Source organism: Anomaloglossus baeobatrachus (genome assembly GCF_048569485.1).
Source record: "Anomaloglossus baeobatrachus isolate aAnoBae1 chromosome 5 unlocalized genomic scaffold, aAnoBae1.hap1 SUPER_5_unloc_28, whole genome shotgun sequence".
In the NCBI taxonomy this organism is placed as follows: Eukaryota; Metazoa; Chordata; class Amphibia; order Anura; family Aromobatidae; genus Anomaloglossus; species Anomaloglossus baeobatrachus.
The window spans coordinates 377,900-383,899 of NW_027441804.1; positions in this window are offsets into that span (position 1 = coordinate 377,900).

Consider the following 6,000-nt stretch of genomic DNA (forward strand, 5'->3'; position numbering starts at 1 on the left):
TTATAATTCCCATTGACTTCAATGTTACCAAAACGCTGCCAAAATGGCAGAAACAATTGACGCCGCTTCTTCACACGCTGAGATTTTGACAATTTTTTGACACCAACAATGCTGCGTTTTTAAAAGCATGGTGCGCACAAGAAAGCCATATTCCCATAGACTTTGCCTGGAAAGCAAAACACATGCAATTCTGCATTAAAACGCTGCAGCTCAAAACGCTGCGGAAACGCATGAAAAAACGCAACGTGCGCACATGGCCTTAGAGAGCAGCTGCTAAAAAGCCATTACAAACCAGCAAACAGATATGTGAAGCTGCTGCTGCCTCTGGAGCCCCTCGAACCTCAAGGTGTAGGGTCCTTCAGAGGCTTGCTGTGCTGCATAAACCTACTATTCGGCCCCCCCTAGCCAGTGCTCACAAGCAGAAAGGGTTGCAGTGGCCCACACATACAAGAAGACTAATTATCAGTCTTGTTTACTGATCAGTGTGGAGCAACCCTGGATGGTCCAGATGGAAGGAGTAGTGGACGGTTGATGGATGCCACCATGTCCCAACAAGGCTGCGATGTCAGCAAGGAGGTGGAGGAGTCATGTTCTGGGCCGGAATCATGGGGAGACATCTGGTAGGCCCCTTTATGGTTCCTGAAGGTGTGAAAATGACCTCTGCAAAGTATATAGCGTTTCTGACTGACAACTTTCTTTCACGGTACAAAAAGCAAAAATGTGGCTTCAGGAGCAAAATCATCTTCATACATGACAATGCCCCATCTCATGCTGCAAAGAATACCTCTGTGTCATTAACTAATATGGGCATAAAGGGAGATAAACTCATGGTGTGGCCACCATCTTCCCCTGACCTCAACCCTATAGACAACCTTTGGAGTATCATCAAGCAAAAGATCTATGAGGGTGGGAGGCAGTTCACATCAAAAGAGCAGCTCTGGGGGCAATTCTGACATCATGCAAAGAAATTCAAGCAGAAACTCTCCAAAAACTCACAAGTTCAATGGATGCAAGAATTGTGAAGGTGACGTCAAAGAAGGGCTCCTATGTTACATGTAACTCGGCCTGTTAGGAGGTTTTGGATTTAAATAGCTTTTTATTTCAGTGCATGTGACTTCCTAATGCTGCAAACTCCACAAATCAGCATTTTCACTTCTTTATTATTATTATTATTATTATTATTATTTATTATTATAGCGCCATTTATTCCATGGCGCTTTACAAGTGAAAGAGGGTATACGTACAACAATCATTAACAGTACAAAACAGACTGGTATAGGAGGAGAGAGGACCCTGCCTGCGAGGGCTCACAGTCTGCAGGGAATGGGTGAGGGTACAGTAGGTGAGGACACAGCTGGTTGTGCAGAGGTCTACTGGACTGAGGGCTATTGTAGGTTGTAGGATTGTTGGAAGAGGTGGGTCTTGAGGTTCCTCTTGAAGCTTTCCATGGTAGGGGAGAGTCTGATGTGCTGAGGTAGAGCGTTCCAGAGTATGGGGGATGCACGGGAGAAATCTTGTACGCGATTGTGGGAAGAGGAGATGAGAGGGGAGTAGAGAAGGAGATCTTGTGAGGATCTGAGGTTGCATGCAGGTAGGTACCGGGAGACTAGGTCACAGATGTAGGGAGGAGACAGGTTGTGCATGGCTTTGTATGTCATGGTTAGTGTTTTGAACTGGAGTCGTTGGGCGATGGGAAGCCAGTGAAGGGATTGGCAGAGTGGCGAGGCTGGGGAGTAGCGAGGGGAGAGGTGGATTAAGCGGGCTGCAGAGTTTAGGATAGATTGGAGGGGTGCAAGAGTGTTGGCAGGGAGGCCAGAGAGCAGGAGGTTGCAGTAGTCGAGGCGGGGGATGATGAGGGCATGCACTAATGTTTTTGCTGATTCTTGGTTAAGGAAAGCACGGATCCGGGAGATATTTTTGAGTTGTAATCGGCATGAGGTGAAGAGGGCTTGGATGTGTGGCTTGAAGGATAGAGCAGAGTCGAGGGTCACTCCAAGGCAACGAGCTTGTGAGACTGGGGTGAGTGAGCAACCATCAAGTTTGATGGAAAGGCTTGTTGGAGGAGATGAGTGAGGAGGAGGAAAGACAATGAATTCTGTTTTGTCCATGTTAAGTTTTAGGAATCGCGCAGAGAAGAAGGATGAAATAGCAGAGACATTGTGGGATTCTGGTTAGTAGAGAGGTGATGTCAGGTGCAGAGAGGTAGATCTGTGTGTCATCGGCATAGAGATGATACTGGAAGCCGTGGGACTATATGAGCTGTCCCAGGCCGAAGGTGTAGATGGAGAACAGCAGGGGTCCAAGAACTGAGCCTTGGGGGACACCGACAGATAGGGGGCGAGATGAGGAAGTGGTGTGAGAATGGGAGACGCTGAAAGTTCGGTCGGTTAGGTATGAGGAGATCCAAGATAGGGCCAAGTCTGTGATGCCCAGAGATGAGAGAATCTGTAGTAGGAGGGAATGGTCTACTGTGTCGAAGGCAGAGGACAGGTCCAGGAGGAGGAGGACAGAGTAGTGTCGCTTGGCTTTGGCGGTTAGTAGATCATTGGTGACTTTGGTTAGGGCAGTTTCAGTAGAGTGATGAGGTCGGAAGCCAGATTGAAGCCGGTCAAAGAGGGAGCAGGAGGAGAGGTATGAGGACAATTCAAGATGGACATGCTGTTCCAGTAGTTTTGAGGCGTAGGGGAGAAGGGATATGGGGCGATAGTTTGACACAGAGGATGGGTCAAGGGAGGGATTTTTGAGGATGGGTGTAATGGAGGCATGTTTAAAGCATGAAAGGAATACACCACTTGCTAGTGATAGGTTGAAGAGATGGGTTAGGGCTGGGATGAGGACTGCGGTGATGTTGGGGATGAGGTGCAATGGGAGCGGGTCCAGTGCACAGGTGGTTAGATGTGATCTTGAGAGTAGAGTGGGAAGATTGTTTTCTGTCATGGTGGAGAAGCTGGATTTGGAGAAAGAGGGCTGAGTAGCTATGATGAGGGGCCATTGTGATTGTGGGCCAAAGCTTGCTCTGATGTTGTCAATCTTCTGCTTGAAGAAAGAGGCAAAGTCTTCAGCTGAGATGAGAGGAGAGGGAGGTGGTGCTGGAGGACGGAGGAGAGGAGAGGGAGGTGGAGCTGGAGGACGGAGGAGAGGAGAGGGAGGTGGTGCTGGAGGACGGAGGAGAGGAGAGGGAGGTGGTGCTAGAGGACAGAGGAGAGGAGAGGAGAGGGAGGTGGTGCTGGAGGACGGAGGAGAGGAGAGGAGAGGGAGGTGGTGCTGGAGGACGGAGGTGAGGAGAGGAGAGGGAGGTGGTGCTGGAGGACGGAGGAGAGGAGAGGGAGGTGGTGCTGGAGGACGGAGGAGAGGAGAGGAGAGGGAGGTGGTGCTGGAGGACGGAGGAGAGGAGAGAGAGGTGGTGCTGGAGGCCGGAGGAGAGGAGAGGGAGGTGGTGCCGGGGGACGGAGGAGAGGAGAGGGAGGTGGTGCTGGAGGACAGAGGAGAGGAGAGGGAGGTGGTGCTGGAGGACGGAGGAGAGGAGAGAGAGGTGGTGCTAGAGGACGGAGGAGAGGAGAGGGAGGTGGTGCCGGGGGACGGAGGAGAGGAGAGGGAGGTGGTGCTGGAGGACAGAGGAGAGGGAGGTGGTGCTGGAGGACGGAGGAGAGGAGAGAGAGGTGGTGCTAGAGGACGGAGGAGAGGGAGGTGGTGCTGGAGGACGGAGGAGAGGAGAGGGAGGTGGTGGCGGGGGACGGAGGAGAGGAGAGGGAGGTGGTGCTGGAGGCCGGAGGAGAGGAGAGAGAGGTGGTGCTGGAGGCCGGAGGAGAGGAGAGGGAGGTGGTGGCGGGGGACGGAGGAGAGGAGAGGGAGGTGGTGCTGGAGGACGGAGGAGAGGAGAGGGAGGTGGTGCTAGAGGACAGAGGAGAGGAGAGGGATGTGGTGCTGGAGGACGGAGGAGAGGAGAGAGAGGTGGTGCTGGAGGCCGGAGGAGAGGGAGGTGGTGCTAGAGGACAGAGGAGAGAGGTGAAAGTGTTGAATAGCTGTTTAGGGTTGTGTGAGAGAGGATATGAGGGATGAGAAGTAGGGTTGTTTTGCAGCAGTGAGTGCAGACTTGAAGGTGGTGAGGGACTCTTTATTTGCAATGAAGTGCTCAGTGGAATGAGACCTCTTCCATCTGCGCTCAGCAATTCTGGAAGCCCGTCTCAGGTCTTTAGTCTGACTCGTGTGTTCTTTATAACATATAAAATGTTTAGAAACTCTCCTGTGCCTAATAATTTGGAACAGGAGGATTATACTGTTATCATTGGGAGGTTTCTTCAATAAAATTCCATGTATCCTCTAACGGGTGATGACTGTTATTAGACTGACGGTCATCTGCACCCGCCATTTAGGTAGATGGTCACCTCCTATCCTCACCTGTAGCTGTCCCTACTCTCCTAGCCAGTCCCTATACAGTCTCCAGTCTCCGCAACTGTTGCCGAGCAGCACCCTGAGTCCCTGTGAAACCCTATAGATACCCTGGCTAGTGAGAGGCAGCTGAGGTTCATTAACCCCTTAATGACCGCAGGCAGCAATATTACATCCTAGCGGTCATAGTGTTAATCCCCATGGGCTGTTGCAAGCAGCCTGCGGCGATCAGCGCACATCTCAACTGATTTGTGTGTACCACCCCGTGCGAGCAGCCAAGTTTCTGCTGCCGCTCGGATCCGGATCCGCAGTGGCTCAAGGGGTCTCCGGACACGGGGGTCGTGCGGCCACTCGATTAAAAGGAGGGGGGGAGATATGTACAGTGGGATTTTGGAAAGTTCATGACGTCACCCACGGTGCGTGGTAATATGAGGGACCACCGCTGCCATTGGGGAGCCCAGTGACGATGGTGTGGCAGCCTGATGTTTAACCCCTCCGTGGTTAGGGGCCCGAGGGTTGGTGTCCCAGGGACAGGTGCAGGGGGTTTCCAATGTACTCAGTCCCAGAATAACCACACCGACAGCTTGTAAACCAAAGTTCTGAGCACCACTGTAGTCTGCGGGGAGTACGCCTGGATCCGTGCCCTCGGTGTTGTTGTTGGTCTGTGGCCCTATCCCTGGCACCTTAGTCTCACTTGGACCCGTTGGTATGAAAATCTCCGGGTCCCGCTCACCCGTATGGCTAACGGAGTGAGCTTGCTCTCAGGGTTGCCCTGGCCCCTGCCCGGTGATAGCTCAAGGCCGCCGGCCGCCCTTCTCGGCAGTCCGTGCCCCTTGACACTGTCCCCTGCGACCGGGTTCCAGCTCCTACCAGGCCCAGACCAACGTCTGCCACCTTGTATACAGGTGCTCTCCTCCGTGGCCTCTCCTCATGAGAGCCACTTCACCTCCTCTCCTTCACTCTAAACTCCCAACTCTCCACTGTCACTGTCCTCACTGTCTCCTCACCAACCCCCCATGTGGGCGGCCCTATTCCCTTCAGGGCCCCCAATGATGTGTCTGGCAGGTTCAAGTGGGAAGTGTTCCTAGGATTTTTATTGGACTAGCTGTTAACAACACCGGAGGACTGGGATCTGTTAACCAAGGAGAGTGGATACTGTGCAGAAGGGCAGATTGCGCAATACCCCCTGACGACCTGATAGGCCAGGGCGTCACATGTGCAGCTGACATGTGTGCCTGCCAGGCACGAGTGGAATCATTTTACGCCCGTGTCTCTTAACGCCTTAAATGGCGCTGTCAAGATGTGACAGTACCATATTAAATGGCGACAGCGGTAGATCCATACTCATAGGCTCATACCGGAAGTCACGTGACATGATCACGTGGATCCAGTGGTTGTCATGGTAGCACAGGGTCATGTAATGACTCCTGTAGCTCACATGAGTCAGGTCCTGTAAGAAGCAGCCGAGTACTGCCTGTTACAAGAGATGATCATTTCTCCCAGTCTCAGCGGTGCTGTTCTGATCGTGAGAAATGAATGAGCGAACAGACTGCTGATCCTTGTAGATACCTAGGAAAACTAGTAAAATTAAAAAAAAAAATAAAACCTAAA